This window comes from Chiloscyllium punctatum, chromosome 36 (assembly GCF_047496795.1).
Source record: "Chiloscyllium punctatum isolate Juve2018m chromosome 36, sChiPun1.3, whole genome shotgun sequence".
Classification (NCBI taxonomy): Eukaryota; Metazoa; Chordata; class Chondrichthyes; order Orectolobiformes; family Hemiscylliidae; genus Chiloscyllium; species Chiloscyllium punctatum.
Window position 1 is genome coordinate 62,389,539 of NC_092774.1, and position 17,251 is coordinate 62,406,789.

Below are 17,251 nucleotides of genomic sequence, written 5' to 3' on the forward strand. Positions count from 1 at the left end.
GCAATGTGCAGTGTATTTTTTGGGCTGCCCATTCTCCTTAAATGCGCTGTAGAGTTACTAATTGGTCTTCGGAGTCACTGGGTGCTGCACTGTTTTGTGGTTCGTTGGAATAGTACCCTCGTTCAGATTTGTTTGTAGGTGTAGGGATGATTACTTCTGTAGCTAAGTACTTGGTTCGTGTGTGTTGCTTTCCTGCAGAGGCTGTTTTGAATTTATCATTGACTGGTCGGTCTACTGTGACATCCAGAAATGGCACTTTGTTGTTGTTCTCCTCTTTTGTGAATTTTATGCCAGGAAGGAGATTGTTGATGGTGTTGTAGGTTTCCTCTAATTTGTTTCATTTTTTGATGACAGAAGTGTTTCATGGGCGTTTCGTTGATTTGTTTGTAGGGCTTGTTACTGAATATGAAGTGGGAGGTAAGGTACAGTTCCACGAGGTTGACAGTGTTATCTTTGCAGGCTGAAGTTGGTTCTGTGTTTTTGTATTTAGTTCTTCGAGTAGTGTCTTCAGTTTTCTTTGGCGACGTTGATGTTAATGGATGTGAACAGGGCTGTTATGTCAAAGGACAACATTATTCCATCCTCTTCTGTCTTCGTGTCTTTGGTGTTCGGGAATTCTTGGATGGAGTAAATGGAGTGGAGTGAATCTTCGACTTGGTGTTTTAGTCCTCAGTGGAGGCCTTTGACTAGTCTGTATATTGGTGTTCCAAGTAGTGAGACGATGGCCTGAGGGGGGCTCCTAGTTTGAAAAAGAGGAGAACAACAATAAACTGCATTCTTAGATGTCACAGTAGAGCGAACAGTCAATGGGGAACTTCAAACTAGCATCTACAGAAAACCAACACTCAAAAACCAAATACTTAACCACAGAAGCAATCATCCCAACACCCACAAACGAAGCTGCATCAGGACATTATTTCAACGAGCCACTGACTAGTCGGTATATTGGTGTACCAAGTGGTGAGACTTTGGGTCTGAGGGGGGCTCCTGGTGTGAATTGGAGGAGAAAATTAACACAGTGCCATTTCTAGATGTCACAGTAGAGCGAACAGTCAATGGGGAACTTCAAACTAGCGTCGACAGAAAAACAACACACACAAATACTTAACCACGGAAGCAATCATCCCAACACCCACAAACGAAGATTCAACAGGACATTATTTCAACGAGCCGCGACACACTGCAGCACAGAGAAATTACGAATTACAAGAGAGAAATACGTATATAATATATTTAAGGAGAACGCGTCCCAAAAAAACCCAATCCGCCGATTTCTCAGTGATGCTTCCAAGCTCACTCTCAAAAATTCGGTTTGTCCCTCCATTCTTTCCTGTTTGTTTTTTGTGGGTTTTGAAAGCGTTCCCAAAGCGTTCCCAATCCTCTGACTGAGTATTGGAGTTGGGAAGGTAAAAACAATGACTGCAGATGCTGGAAACCAGATTCTGGATTAGTGGTGCTGGAAGAGCACAGCAGTTCAGGCAGCATCCAAGTAGCTTCGAAATCGACGTTTCGGGCAAAAGCCCTTCGTCAGGAATAAAGGCAGTGAGCCTGAAGCATGGAGAGATAAGCTTATCTCTCCATGCTTCAGGCTCACTGCCTTTGTTCCTGACGAAGAACTTTTGCCCGAAACGTCGATTTCGAAGCTGCTTGGATGCTGCCTTAATTGGAGTTGCGAAGTTATGTTGTGGCTGTATAGGACATTGGTGAGACCACTTTTAGAATATTGTGTGCAATTCTGGTGTCCCTCCAATCAGAAGGATATTGTGAAATTTGAAAGGGTTCTGAAGCACCAATGGGTCCACAGAGGGGAAGAGGCCCTTCTGCTGCCCTGAGTGTGGGAAGGCCTTCAGTGATTCCTCTGCCCTGCTGACGCACAAGTTGGTCCACACCGTGGAAGGCTGTTCTCCGGCCCCAAGTGCGAGATGGCCTTCAGCAGTTCTTCCCACCTGCTGAGACACCAGTGGGTCCACACTGAGAGGCCGTTCTTCTGCCCCACCTGCAGGAGGGGCATTGCTCTTTCCTCTGACGTACTGGCCCATTGGTGTGTCCAAATGGTAGAGAGGTCGTTCAGTTGCCCTATGTGCAGGAAGGCCTTCAGCAATTCCTCGGCCCTGCTGAGGCACCAGTCTATCCACACCGGGGAGAAGCCGTTCTCCTGCCCCGAATGTGGGAAGGTCTTTACCCACTCCTCCACACTGCTGAATCACCAGCTGGACCACACGGGGGTTTGGGGGGTGGGGGGGGGAGAGTGGCGGAGGAGGGGAGGCCATTCTGCTGCCCTAAGTGTGGGAAAGCCTTCAGCAATTCCTCCGCCCTGCTGAAGCACCAGTGTGTCCACCCTGGGGAGAGACCCTTCAGCTGGCCCGAGTGTGGGAAGAGGTTCATGTTTTCCTGCAACTTGCGGAAGTACTAGCGGGGGCAACAGCGCTCCCAGCAATCAGATCCCACCAGTGACGCTGCCTTTGGTCACCCCCCAGGACTGAATCTGCAGCCATTTCTGACAGTGGGTGCAGTGGGAGAGTAGGTGAGCTATTATTTTTTTCTGCTGGAATGCAATTGCCTCCCCTACACCACACAAACCCAACCCCAAGGTAGCTCAGGGTTAGCACTGCTGCATCATGGCACCAGGAACTCAAGAATAATTCCACCCTTGGGGTTCTGTGTGCAATTTATGGAGGGTTGGAAAATGGATCTGAGTGGGTTAGTCTTCGGAAGATCAGTGCAGATGTGTTCGGCTGAAGGACCTGTTTTTCCACATTGTGGGGGTGCTATGATTCTATGAGCTTTGCCTTCAGTGGACACTGTTGCTCATTGAGCCCGGGACTGCACATTGCCAATGAAATGATCCAGAGAAACCTAAGACCGCAAGACCATCGGAGAAGAAGTTTGGCCTTCTCTGCCATTCGTTAGTAACAAAAGTATTGGATGAGATTAGCTACAGTGTGGAAACAGGCCATTTGTCCCAACAAGTCCACACCGACCCTCCGAAGTGTAACCCATCCAGACCCATTTCCCTCTGACTAATGTACCTAACTCTATGGGCAATTAAGCATGGCCAATCCACAAGACCTGCACATCTTTGGTTTATGGAAGAAAACAGGACCACCCAGAGAAAACCCACGCAGACATTGGGAGAATGTGCACACTCCTCACAGACTGCCACCCAAGGCTGGAATAAAACCTGGGTCCCTGGCACTGTGAGGCTGCAGGTGTAACCACTGAGCCACTACATATTGCAACCCGAGTTTGGCAAGCCGGGGGTTGGGTGAATACAGCAAGCCAGGCAGCACCAGGATGTGGAGTAGTCAGCGTTTTGGGTATTAACCCTTCTTCATGACTGAAAGAGTGACTTATCTATGAGAAAAGATTTACATGAATGTTGCTGGGGGTTGGAGGGTTTGAGCTGCAGGGAGCGGCTGAATAACGTGGGGTTGTTTTCACTGGAGCATCGGAGGCAGAGAAGTGACCTAATAGCGGTTACAAAATCATGAGGGGCATGGACAGGGTAATAGACAAGGTCTTTTCCCTGGGCTGGGGGAGTCCAGAACTAGAGGGCATAGGTTTAGGGTGAGAGGCGAAATATATAAAAAGGGACGACTTCTTCATGCAGAGGGTGGTACTTATATGAAATGAGCTGCCAGAGTATGTGGGTCAGGTGTTGTCAAATGGGAGTAGATTAATTTCGGATATCAGGTCAGCATGGACAAGTTGGACCAAAGGGTCTGTTTCCATGCTGTACGTGTCTCTGACTACTGGTCCTGATGTAAGTTTAAAATAGAGTCCAAGTAACTTTGAATAGTTCAATCTTGTTGAGCTCAACTACTGAAAAGTTTCAGATGAATCCCTCTGAGAGATACTGTTTAAACATGCTGAGTTGGACAAAGTATCCCATCAAGTTCAACACAAACCCAGAGATGAAGAGGTCAGAAGTCAGAACACCAAGGGGACCAAAACTGATCACAATATTCCAGGTGCATCCTCATCAACGTCCTGTATAACTACAACATAACTTGCCAACATCTATACTCAATTCCCTAACTGATGAAGGCCAGTGTGCTGAAACCTTTCTTCACTACCTTGTGTACCGATGTTGTCAGAGATATAGGACCTACTTTAAACTGATGCAGAATCCAGCTGCTGAGAGCCCAGAAGCAGAGTAGAGCTGCGTGAGTGTGCTGGGCTTTAGATTTGGATACCACCTCTCCACACCTCTAGAGACCTCAGGTCTGTAGCTTGCCTTCTTATCTTTGAGGGTTTTCCACCTGTTTGAAACAGCCTGTCCTGCAATTAACCCCTTTATGCCAAGGCGTTCCTTCTACGGGCAGAATTAATTGTCCTTCTGTCACACAGTTATTAAACACCATTATCTCATCTGTCCAAAGGAACTGCTCATTGTTTTGCCTCCTCCTTCCCAGCGATAGTTAATGTATGTTATTTGTTAACTCCCTTGTAGCAGTTTCTCATTGGCCCTTTCGTTTCTTGGTCCAGAAAGAGTTATTGCTGACTCATGAAGTTTTCAAAGTTGTGGAGTTTACAGGACCACACCATATTCCTCTCTGCCTCCCCCAGGAATAACGATTGCTCCTGAGGTACTCACAGTTCCTGACGTTCCTTGATATCCCCAAATACAATCCATACGTCAGGAAATCACTGGTGCTGCCCTGACATAGATAGTCAATGTTTGAACAGAAGATTATGGGGAGAAAATGCAGAAATCCGAAATGCAAAGAGACTTGGGAGTTCAAGTCCAGGATTTTCTCAAAGTAAACTTGCAGGTTGAGTTGCACTTTCCCCTGCAAGTGCCGAATGTGTGACACCAGCTCATTTACCTATTCCCTCCTCGCTATCCAAGGGGCCAAACTTACATTCCAGGTGAAGTGGCCCTTTACCTGCACTTCCCACAACCCAGTCTACTGCATTTGCTGCTCACAATGTTGCCTCATCTACATTGGGGAAAACGAAGCCTAAACTGGGTGACTGCTGCACAGAACATCTACGTTCTGCCTGCAAAAAAGACCCTGAGCTTCCAGTTGCCTGCCAATTCCACACCCCACCCTGTTCCCTGGCCAACATCTCTGTCTCAGGTTTGCTGTTGTGTTCCAGCGAAGCTCAGCACCAGCAGAACGAAGAGCACCGAATATTGCACTTGGGGACCACACATCCCTCTGGTCGCAATATCCAATTCAATAATTCTAGGACATGAACTCCATAGTATCCTCGTCCCTTCCACACACACCAAACCTTGTTATCACATAGTCTGTCATTCCACACTACTTCGCCACGAACAGTCTCCATTAACAGTTATTCACCCTCTCACGCAGATCGTTATCAACTCCTTTTTCTGTCCAACAGTTCTTCCCTCGCTTTGGGCTCTGTCCTGATCTCCGCCTTCCTCCCACAATATCTCCTGCATATAAACCGACATGTTCCCAATCACCATCAGTTCTGTGGAAGGGTCACCGGCAACTCCTGTTTTTTGTTCCTGATATACAGCATCCGCAATTCTTTCAGATTTTTATTGAGAGAGAGTTGGAAATTGTTTCGAGAGACAGAAGGAGAAGGGGGAGAAACAGAACAGACATGAACGTAAAATCATTGTAGTGCGATCACTTCCCTTCAGCATGAATAAAGCGCATGGGTCATCTGTGAGCTTGTGGCGCAACGGTAACGCGTCTGACTCCACCTCAGAAGGTTGTGTCAGGATCACTACAATCAACGTCTAACATTTCCAATGAAGAAAAGAGTACGTTCACTCCGTATATCTGTTGTGTCAAAAGTTGTGGACACTTTCGATCATGCATGAATCTTTGCTGTCAGTTTGATTTGTGAACACTGTGTCAGGGAGGTGGTGTGCCTATTGTTTGGGGAAATGCTGAGCTCCCTGCAATATGACAAGTCGAACACAAACTGTTCATCACGGGATTTGAACACACAGCCGCTTCGTTCAGTTGGTGACCGCGCAGTGTGAATCACATTATACCGATACTTTTACAACAGAATCCAGAGATTTCCATCCAGGTTTTAGTCACATCAAACTGCCACGTAATGATGTTATGGCCTCAGTAAACTATAATAACGTGAAGATCGCTGGGATGATTTTCTACATCGGACTGCAATCGAAACACAGATCATTGTTTCCAGTTTTGGTGGAACAAAATACATCGTATTGGTGGATAATTACAGTTTGTGCAAACACAGCTAGCCATCGATAAATATTAATCCTGTTCACTTCAATGGCAAAATTTCAATTCAGAAACCAAGTGCACTTGGCTGTTTGTAACAGAGACAACATGACAAAATGGCTCTTAGGAGGAGAAATGGGACATTGAGGAGAAGTGAAATGTTTGCTTTTGGTCACCTCCACAATTGTTAGAAAACCAGGTTGAAAGGATTCTTAAAAGGTGGCTGAAGGAGTGGTGAGGGATAACACATCAGACAGCGCAAAGTGGAAGACCACTTTCTAGTGGAAGAAAAAGACATTCCTTATTTCTGAAAGAACTGGGAAACAGAAGAGGGGATGAAATCTGACTTGGGAGCTATTTCCTATTTTTTGAGGATGTTGCTTCATCACAGTCTTGGTTTAGAGCATAAGCTCTTCATCAGGAATAAAGGGTGGCCCAAGGGGGCTGAGAGATAAATGGGAAGGAAGTGGGGCTGGAGGGAAGGCAGCTGGGAGTGCAATAGGTAGATGGAGGTAGGGATTGATGGTGATAGGTCAGAGATGAGGGTGGAGCAAATAGGTGAGAAGCAAGGTGGACAGGTATGACAGGTCAAGAGGTTGGTGTCGAATTGGAAGGTTGGATCTGGGACAAGGTGGGGGAGAGGAAATAAGGAAACTGATGAAATCTGCATTGATACCATGTAGTTGGAGGGTCCTAAAGCAGAAGTTGAGGTGTTTTTCCTACAAGTGTCGGGTCGGAAGAGGTTGGCAGTGGAGGAGGCCCAGGACTTGCATGTCCTTGGTGGAATGGAAGGGGGAGTTAAAGTGGTAAAAACAATGACTGCAGATGCTGAAAACCAAATACTGGAATAGTGGTGCTGGAAGAGCACAGCAGTTCAGACAGCATCCAACGAGCAGCGAAATCGACGTTTCGGGCAAAAGCCCTTCATCAGGAATAAGGCAGTGAGTCTGAAACGTGGAGAGATAAGCAAGAGGAGGGTGGGATAAAGTGTTCAGCCACAGGGCGGTGTGTCGGTTAGAATTAGAGTCCAAGAGTTGTTCCCTGAAATATTCGGTTAGTTGGCATCCAGTTTCCCCACTGTGGTTGAGACCATATTGCGAGCAATGGACATGATCTTATAAATAGATTGCATAAGTCTTAGCCTGCCAGAATTATTTTCTTTTATTAAATTAAAGAAAATTTTTATTCAATTGGATGACTGCATGAAACGGTTTGTTGGTCAGATTTGAATCATCACTCCCAAATGAGACGATGCCATGAATATCAGTGAACTGCTCTTTTTGTTAAAAACCACAAGTTCTTGATTTATTTTCACAACTTACTGGTATTTACACCTGCACATTCAATGTCAAACTCTGACATCAGAAATTAAATTACAGCATTAATTTTGACTTGAAATATTCGAACAAACAAATTAATGGCACACAGTGAATCGCAAGTCTGATTAATCTGAAATTAAATTTGACCAAAAAAATATAAAATCAAGATGGGAGATAAGAAATGGGGGAATGGCAGAAGGCGAGAAATGCAGCATCATAGAAAGTGCTCCCTCAGAGTGTGCATTTTACCAACTACCACTGCTAAATATAAACACTCTGATATGATCCTTCGGTTTTAATGAACACCATAGCCCCATACAGTAGGTACCATTTAAATGAGTTAAAAATACAAGCATTGAGCAAATCCAGCTTCCAGCCTTACCCCCGCCTCCCCACCCCCCCCCCCCCCCCCCGCCCCCTCTCGCTCCTTGGAGCTTGGACCTTCCTCCAGCGCCGGGGGGTTGTTGAATTCCTGGGCTCCAGCGGCCACGCCTCCACTGAAGAAGCTTTGGGAAGCAGATGCAAAGGCAAGATGCAGGACAGAGAACCTTTGTATATGAAAGCAGCTTACAGAGACATTGAGCAACAGAATCACATGGTTTTTACCCATCGTCCTCTGGGTTATCGACCCAGCACACTCACGCAGCACTACTCTACTTCTGTGCTCCCAGCAGCTGGATCGTGGATCAGTTTAAAGTAGGTCCTATATCTCTGATTACATCAGTACACAAGGCAGTGAAGAAAGGTTTCAGCACACTGGCCTTCATCAGTTAGGGAATTGAGTATAGATGTTGGCAAGTTATGTTGTAGTTATACAGGACGTTGATGAGGCTGCACCTGGAATATTGTGATCAGTTTTGGTCCCCTTGGTGTTCTGACTTCTGACTTCTTCAACTCTGGGTTTGTGTTGAACTTGATGGGATACTTTGTCCAACTCAGCATGTTTAAACAGTATCTCTCAGAGGGATTCATCTGAAACTTTTCAGGAGGTGAGCTCAACAAGATTGAACTATTCAAAGTTACTGGGACTCTATTTTAAACTTACATCAGGACTAGTAGTCAGAGACACGTACAGCATGGAAACAGACCCTTCGGTCCAACTTGTCCATGCTGACCTGATATCCTATATTAATCTACTCCCATTTGACAGCACCTGACCCATATACTCTGGCAGCTCATTTCATATATATACCACCCTCTGCATGAAGAAGTTGTCCTTTTAATTTGTTTCGCCTCTTACCCTAAACTTATGCCCTCTAGTTCTGGACTCCCCTACCCAAGGAAAGGACATTGTCTATTACACTGTCCATGCCCCTCATGATTTTATAACCGCTATTAGGTCACTTCTCTGCCTCCGATGCTCCAGTGAAAACAACCCCATGCTATTCAGCCGCTCCCTGCAGCTCAAGCCCTCCAACCCCCAGCAACATTCATGTAAATCTTTTCTCATAGATAAGTCACTCTTTCAGTCATGAAGAAGGGTTTATACCCAAAACGCTGATTACTCCACATCCTGGTGCTGCCTGGCTTGCTGTATTCTCCCAACCCCCGGCTTGCCAACTTCGGGTTGCAATATGTAGTGGCTCAGTGATTACCACTGCAGCCTCACAGTGCTGGGGACCCAGATTTGATTCCAGCCTTGGGTGGCTGTTTGTGAGGATTTTGCACTTTCCCCCAATGTCTGAGTGAGTTTTCTCTGGGTGGTCCTGTTTTCTTCCATAAACCAAAGATGTGCAGGTCATGTGGATGGGCCATGCTTAATTGCCCATAGAGTTAGGTACATTAGTCAGAGGGAAATGTGTCTGGATGGTTTACACTTCGGAGGGTCGATGTGGACTTGTTGGAATGAATGGCCTGTTTCCACACTGTAGCTAATCTCATCCAATACTTTTGTTACTAACGAATGGCAGAGTCGGCCAAACTTCTTCTCCGATGGTCTTGCGGTCTTAGGTTTCTCTGGTTCATTTCATTAGCAATGTGCAGTCCCGGGCTCAATGAGCAACAGTGTCCACTGAAGGCAAAGCTGACAGAATCACAGAACCCCCACAATGTGGAAACAGGTCCTTCAGCCGAACACATCTGCACTGATCTTCCGAAAACTAACCCACTCAGATCCATTTTCCTACCCTCCTTAACTTGCACACAGACTCCCAAGGGTGGAATTATTCCTGGGTTCCTGGTGCCATGAGGCAGCAGTGCTAACCCTGAGCCATCATGGAGTTGTGATTGTGGGGTGTCGGGAAGGCAAAGGCAGTCCAGCAGAAGACTAAAACAGCCCACCTACTCTCCCACTGCACCCACTGTCAGAACTGGCAGGAGGTTCAGACCTGGGAGGTGACTGAAGGCATCATCACTGGTAGGATCTGATTGCTGGGAGCGCTGGTGCCCCCGCTGGTGCTTCCGCAAGTTGTAGGAAAACATGAACCTCTTCCCACACTCGGTCCAGCTGGAGGGCATCTCCCAGGTGTGGGCACATTGGTGCTTCAGGAGGGCAAAGGAATTGCTGAAGGCTTTCCCACACTTAGGGCAGCAGAATGGCCTCCCCTCCTCCGCCACTCTCCCCCCCCCCACCCCACCCCCAAACCCCCGTGTGGTCCAGCTGGAGATTCAGCAGTGTGGAGGAGCAGGTAAAGACCTTCCCACATTCGGGGCAGGAGAACGGCTTCTCCCCGGTGTGGATAGACTGGTGCCTCAGCAGGGCCGAGGAATTGCTGAAGGCCTTCCTGCACATAGGCAACTGAACGACCTCTCTACCATTTGGACACACCAATGGGCCAGTACGTCAGAGGAAAGAGCAATGCCCCTCCTGCAGTTGGGGCAGAAGAACGGCCTCTCAGTGTGGACCCACTGGTGTCTCAACAGGTGGGAATAACTGCTGAAGGCCATCTCGCACTTGGGGCCGGAGAACAGCCTTCCCTGGTGTGGACCAACTTGTGCGTCAGCAGGGCAGAGGAATCACTGAAGGCCTTCCCACACTCAGGGCAGCAGAAGGGCCTCTTCCCCTCTGTGGACCCATTGGTGCTTCAGAACCCTTTCAAATTTCACAATATCCTTCTGATTGGAGGAACACCAGAATTGCACAGAATATTCTAAAAGTGGTCTCACCAATGTCCTTTACAGCCACAACATAACTTCCCAACTCCAATTCAGGCAGCATTGAAGCAGCTTCGAAATCGACGTTTCAGGCAAAAGCCCTTCGTCAGGAATAAAGGCAGTGAGCCTGAAGCATGGAGAGATAAGCTTATCTCTCCATGCTTCAGGCTCACTGCCTTTATTCCTGACGAAGGGCTTTTCCCTGAAACGTCGATTTCGAAGCTCCTTGGATGCTGCCTGAACTGCTGTGCTCTTCCAGCACCACTAATCCAGCATCTGGTTTCCAGCATCTGCAGTCATTGTTTTTACCTTCCCAACTCCAATACTCAGTCAGAGGATTGGGAACGCTTTCAAAACCCACAAAAAACAAACAGGAAAGAATGGAGGGACAAACCGAATTTTTGAGAGTGAGCTTGGAAGCATCAGTGAGAAATCGGCGGAATGGGTTTATTGCGGACGCGTTCTCCTTAAATAGACTATATACGTATTTCTCTTGTGGTCTTCGTAGTTTCTCTGTGCTGCAGTGTGTCGTGGCTCGTTGAAATAATGTCCTGATGCAGCTTCGTTTGTGGATGTTGGGATGATTGCTTCTGTGGTTAAGTATTTGGTTTGTGTGTGTTGTTTTTATGTAGATGCTAGTTTGAAGTTCCCCATTGACTGTTCGCTCTACTGTGACATCTAAGAATGGCAGTTTATTGTTGTTCTCCTCCTTTTCAAACCAGGAGCCCCCCTCAGGCCATAGTCTCACTACTTGGAGCACCAGTATACAGACTAGTCAAAGGCCTCCACTAAGGACTAAAACACCAAGTCGAAGATTCATGCCACTCCATTTACTCCATCTAAGAATTCCTGAACACCAAAGACACGAAGATAGAAGAGGATGGAATAATGTTGTCCTTTGACATAACAGCCCTGTTCACATCCATTAACATCAACGTGGCCAAATAAAACTGAAGACACTACTCGAAGAACTAAAGACGAAAACACAGAACCAACTTCAGCAGCAAAGATAACACTGTCAACCTCGTGGAAGTGTGCCTTACCACCCACTTCATATTCAGTAACAAGCCCTACAAACAAATCAACGAAACGCCCATGAAACACTTCTGTCATCAAAAAATGAAACAAATTAGAGGAAACCTACAACACCATCAACAATCTCCTTACTGGCATAAAATTCACAAAAGAGGAGAACAACAACAAAGTGCCATTTCTGGATGTCACAGTTGACCGAACAATCAATGATAAATTCAAAACAGCATCTACAGGAAAACAGCGCACGTGAACCAAGTACTTAGCTACAGAAGTAATCATCCCTACACATACAAACAAATCTGAACAAGGACACTATTTCAACGAAACACGACGCAGTGCAGCACCCAGTAACTGCACAGCGCTTTTAAGGAGAATGGATAGCCAAGCAACACACTGAAAATTGCTTCCCTGACCGGGAATTGAACCCGGGCCGCGGCGGTGAAAGCGCCGAATCCTAACCACTAGACCACCAGGGAGACATAGGCAAAGTTTGACAGCTCTCCTGAAAATTGCTTCCCTGCCCGGAAGGCGAACCCGGGTCACGAAGTTGGAAGGCTAACACCAATGTCATTTCGTGTATCCATTGCTCCCGATGCGGTCTCTTCTACATTGGGGAGACTGGAGCCCCGCCGCAGAGTCAAGTCACAGCGTTTGAGGGAACATCTCCAGGACATCCGCAACAATCAACCCCAGCGCCCTGTGGCCCAACATTTCAACCTCCCCTTCCCACTCTGCCAGGGACATGCATGTCCTGGGCATCCTCCATCGCCGCTCCCTCCCCACCCGATGCCTTGAGGAAGAACGCCCCAACTTCTGCCTCGGATACATTCATCCCCAGAGCATCAATGTGGTCTGCACCAGTTTCCTCATTTCCCCTCCCCCCACCTTACCTCAGTTCCAACCTTCCAGCTAAGCGCTGTCCTCATGACCTGTCCTCCCTGCCAATCTCCCTCCCCAGCTATCCGCTCCACCCTCCTCTCTGATCTGTCACCTCCAACCCCACCCCCATTCACCTATTGTACTTTTTGCTACCTTCGGCCCAGCACACCCCACCCCCAATTTATCTCTCCACCCTGGAGGTGTCCTGCCTCTATTCCTGATGAAGGGCTTTTGCCCGAAACATCGACTTTCCTGCTCCTCGGAAGCTGTCTGACCTGCTGTGCTTTTCCAGCACCACTCTGATCTAAACTCTGGTTTCCAGCATCTGCAGTCCTCACTTTTGCCTACCCAATAAACCCAGTGTGCCGATTTCACATCAACAAAATGACACAAGCAGACACAACGTCTGCAGAAACCCTAGCCACATTACTTTACATTAAAGACATCTGGGAAATGATGTCCAGACAACTCAACCCTCTCAGCATCATGGTAGCCCACAAACCGCCCAACACACTTAAACAGCCTCTAATGAACCTGAAATACCCGATACAAACAAGCAGCAAACGAATGTTATTTACAAAATACCATACAAGGAAATATATACATGAACTCTGCCGCACAGTTCTCTGTAGCAAGAAATGCTATGATGAGAAAAGGAAGATTTTTTTTTAGCCAAAACGAATCGGCACTGACTGGACAGCCATTTAAAATCAACGCTGTCAGCCCAGGATGGAAGACCCGAAGGGATGTACAGTTTTCTTATTTCCTGAAGATTTATAAAGCTGAGACTGGGTTTTGGAGTTTGTTCCCTTTCCACTCCCAAGAGCCGCAGTGTTGGGGCGGTGAGTTGGGGAAAGTGAAATGTGCCCATGAGCAGCGTGTGGGACTTTTTCAGCTTCCCCTCCTCTGACAGCGCGGTGACTTGACTCTGATGTTCTCAGGGACACTTACTGACGCGACACAGTGAAAAGAGTCTCATTCCCGCAGATCAGGAATTCAAACCGTATGCCGGCTTCAGGACAATGAGAAAGATTAATTGGGGTGTGTGAAGAAGCTGTGAGCCGCATTTCAAACAGGTAGGCGGAGTCAGATGCGTCATCCATTGCGCCCCCGGCACTGTGCGGACCTGACGCCGCCATGCTGCAGAGTTCTGACGTTAACACGGACATGCGCAGCAATGGGAACATTCACAAGGTGAACAACCAAAGATAATCACCGTCACAGATTCCCTTCCATAATCCCAACTTTGTGAAGCAGTATCTTTCACTGGCAAATAAAACACCTTTGTCCTCAGGTGCCTGCTTAACTTCGATCACGACTTCACGCCCCTCACTGTTCGATCTCATTTCCAAACTCTTGGCTCATCGCCTCAATAGCAGCTCTGTGGGTCTCTGCTTGTTCCACCCCGACAGGCAGTGGGCTACAAATTCCCGACCAGTCCCAATGTGATTGAAATACTTCAACCCCTCCACTGATTTGCATCTTTAAAAAAACCGTGGAGCAATCTCCCTTTCTTTTTGACGTCGTTTCTCAACTGTAGTCGGCAGGGTTCACACCTGCGTGGGGAAACCGCAATGGATTTCATGTCCATCGCATTCACCACTCGGCCCACCAATACAGAACCACACTGACAGCTTCATTTCCCAGGACTCTCTGCCTGTGGAGCTGAGAAAAAGTGAATCCTTGCAGAGTTTGTTTGAATTCAATCACTTCTCAGGTTTCGAAAGGGTTCAATATCTGCAAATGGCGAGTCTGCGTGTTTCATCCCGGTAGATGAAATGGACGTTCAGTTAAAAACAAAAACAGAAATTGCAGGTCAGGCAGCATCTGTGGAAAGAGAATCAGAGACAACATTTCAGAACTCGTTTTTTTCCTCATCCAGGTCCAGCCAAACCTGCTGAGTTTCTCCAGCAGTTTCGCTTTCTGTCTCGGATTCTCAGCATCCGCAGTCATTTATGTTAGAAATTCAATCAATTCAGAAACCCCTTTGTGCTGCCTCAGTGGAATAGATTTCCGTTTGGGAAACATTTTCCTGACACCATTAAAAACGTGCACTTTCGCAGGCAAGAAAGCGGTAGGAGCGAGAACAAGGAACACGCCGTCCCTGGGTGGTCTCGAACCACCAACCTTTCGGTTAACAGCCGAACGCGCTGACCAATTGCGACACAGAGACAGGGGCAAGAGCTGCGTGCACAGTGTCTTTGAGGAACCTACTAATCAATTCATAATTCAACCCGCCCCGCCCAAAATTACCATTGTCTTCTATCAGTTTTACTTTCCATAATAAAGCCTTGGACATTCATTCTGGAGACATGGGGACAGCCTGATCCCACCATCTGCAGGTACATCATGTCACGAGGAACGAGCTCTCCACCACCGGGGCCATCGCCCTCCGAGCCTTTCAGTGTTTTGCCTCTTCCTGAATTTTCTCATTGGCGCCGAGCCGAGAAGGGGTTTGAATTCCTGATGTGCAGAGAATTCTTTCAATGTCTCGGGTCAGTTCAGGTCCCGAGAATATCAGAGTCAATCAGCCTCTTAAACAAGGGGATGGTGTCTGGACTGTCTCTGCTCAGTCCGTCAGTTCATCCTTCATTCTCCTCTAATTCCACTTCCCAAAGAGTTTCGAAAGATTCACAAAGCTGGAGACTGGGATTTGTGTTTTACTTCCTGAACATTTTTCCACCTGCTAACTGACGATATTTTGACAAAACCTCTTCCCCATTGTAACATTTGCATCATGTCCAGGGATGAGCAATTTCCAATCCCAAGTTTGGGAATGTTCTCTTTGGAGCAAAGAAGGTGAACTGGAGATTTCCAGGGGCTGTTGGCAATGATGGGAGAAGACCTGGTGTGAATGGGCAGGTTAATGATCAGAAGAACCTATTGCCACTGACTAGGGTCAGTTACCAGAGGACAGGGATTGAAGTTCTTTCATGGAAAGCAGCATTTGTGTCGAACAAACATAGCGAATACTGCAGAAAGCCAACGGGTCGAGCAGCATCCGTGGAAAGGGAAACAGAGCCGACGTTTTGAGTGTGCTACGGTTTTTGTTCAGAACTCAGTCTTTTGCCTCTTCCCGAAGTTGGTCCAGGTCTGTGTCTCAATTGGCAAACACATGGCAAGTGCAGTTCCGCAATGTGAAGTTATAGCCTTTGCTGTTTTAAAAAAAGCAGTGCATTGTTAAAATGATTATATATTGGAATGTGGAGAAAGTGAGGACTAGAGGTGAAAGTCGAAAAATGTGGCACTGGAAAAGCACAACAGGTCAGGCAGCATCTGAGGAACAGGACAGGGAACGTTTCGGGCACAAGTCCTTCATCAGGAATGATGTATGGATGTACTAAGGGGTCTCAGAGTCCCTCCACACCAGTCAATGCCAGCTGTCGGGCAGATGCAGCAGGCAATGAGCAAGGCAAGTGGTATATTACCAAGAGGAATTGAGTTCAGAAGTGGGGTCATTGAACATATTCAAGGCGAAGTTCATCTGAGTTTTGAACAACAAAGAAGTGGATGCTTATCGGGGGAGGTAAGAAAATGCTTTTAAGACCAGTACAGATCAGTCACAGAGTCAGACAGTACTGAACAGACCCTTCATCCAACGAGTCCATGCTGAGTATGTTCTCAAACTAAACTCGTCCCACCTACCAGTGTTTGGCCCATAACCCTTCCAACCTTTCGTATTCATGTACTTATCCAAATGTCTTTTGAACGTCGTAACTGTACGTGTATAAAATCATGAGGGGCATGGATAGGATTAATAAACAAAGTCGTTTCCTGGGGTGGGGGTGTCCAGAAGGAGAGGGCATGGGTTTCGCGTTAGAGGGGAAAGATACAAAAGAGATCTAAGGGGCAACTTTTTGACGCAGAGAATGGTACGTTTATTGAATGATCTGCCAGAGGAAGTGTTGAAGGCTAGTACGATTGCAACATTTAAAAGGCATTTGGGTAGGTGTATGAATAGGAAGGGTTTGGAGGGATATGGGGCCGTGTGCTGTCAGGTGGGACTAGATTGGGTTGTGATAGTTGGTCAGCATGGACAAGTTGGACCAAACAGTCTGTTTCTATGCTGTACATCTCTACCTCAATGTTCAACATACGCAGTGACCTGGCCTCCACAGTTTTCTGTGACAATGAATTCCATAGATTCACCACTCTCTGGCTAAAGAAGTTTCTCCTAATCTCCATTCTCCCTTTATGCTAAGGCTATGCCCATGGGTATAGCCTCCCAATGAAAGCATCTTCCCAATGTCCACTCTATCCAGGCCGTTCAATGTTCTGTACGTTTCAGTTAGATCTCCCTTGAATGTGGGCCTGTTAATCAGCATGAATCAAACCCTTCAGGATGAGGACATCCGTGATTAGACTCAACAAAGTGAGAATGGAGGGTGAGAGTGTGGGATGGAGATTTTCAGCTTTTAGGGAATAAGGTAGGAAAGAAAGTTTAATATAAATTATAATTGATCAGATGAGCCAATGGGCCAAGGAGTAGTGGATGGAGTTTAATTTAGACAAATATGAGCTGTTGCATTTTGATGAGGCAACTCAGGGCAGGACCTATGCGGTTAATGGTAAATTAATGGAATTCTGTGCTCAAAGAAGCAGTCGAGGCAGCTTCATTAAGACACTGTTGGATGGGTTTTTTTTTTTTGCGTGGTAAGGGAATTAAGGGAAGTTGGGATAATGCAATTAGGAGGAGCTGAGACTATTGATCGATCCGCCATGATTGTAATGAATGGCGGAGCA

General features: G+C 46.9%; 2 non-coding genes across 2 annotated transcripts; both read right to left on the reverse strand.

Moving 5' to 3' along the window:
* Window positions 1-12,033: 12,033 nt before the first annotated feature.
* Window positions 12,034-12,105, reverse strand: trnae-uuc (transfer RNA glutamic acid (anticodon UUC)). Its single transcript has one exon. It is a non-coding gene; the product is annotated as a tRNA-Glu (tRNA).
* A 2,502-nt stretch (window positions 12,106-14,607) lies between these two features.
* trnan-guu (transfer RNA asparagine (anticodon GUU)) lies at window positions 14,608-14,681 on the reverse strand. The gene has a single exon. It is a non-coding gene; the product is annotated as a tRNA-Asn (tRNA).
* Between the last annotated feature and the right edge of the window lie 2,570 nt (window positions 14,682-17,251).